The sequence below is a fragment of the Haliaeetus leucocephalus genome, unplaced genomic scaffold, assembly GCF_000737465.1.
Source record: "Haliaeetus leucocephalus isolate CR32 unplaced genomic scaffold, Haliaeetus_leucocephalus-4.0 Scaffold802, whole genome shotgun sequence".
In the NCBI taxonomy this organism is placed as follows: Eukaryota; Metazoa; Chordata; class Aves; order Accipitriformes; family Accipitridae; genus Haliaeetus; species Haliaeetus leucocephalus.
The window spans coordinates 490603-491023 of record NW_010973238.1 but is presented as its reverse complement, the minus strand read 5'-3'; positions in this window follow the sequence as shown (position 1 = coordinate 491023).

Here is a 421-nt window from a genome sequence, read left to right as displayed (position 1 = left end):
TTACGCGCTGCCCCGGGGGCTGCGGGAGCATCCCTCCCCTCTCTGAGGGCCGGCTGCCTGCCCGCCTGCCTTCCTCCAGGACCCGGTGATGTCTCTTGTCCGAGCGTTCTCTGTTAACCGTCGAGCAGCGCTTTAGAATGCTGGCGGTGCGGCTTCGTGCATTTGCTGTGCGTCACCCCAAATTCGGTGTCGTCTCTTTCCCCGCAAGGAAGACAACAGCCTGTAGTTACCGGTTTATCAAATAAGCCCGCGTTATGTCCGGAGCCCTTCACAACCTTCCTTTCTTTGTTTCTTAAAATACTCCGAAAACGGAGGGGAGGGTGTGCCCAGAGGAGGTACCTGGCCCACAGAAATCATCCCTGGAGCTGGTGGCCTCTTACGAAACCCACCGCTCAAGCGCGTGTCTGGCCTTACCTTACCG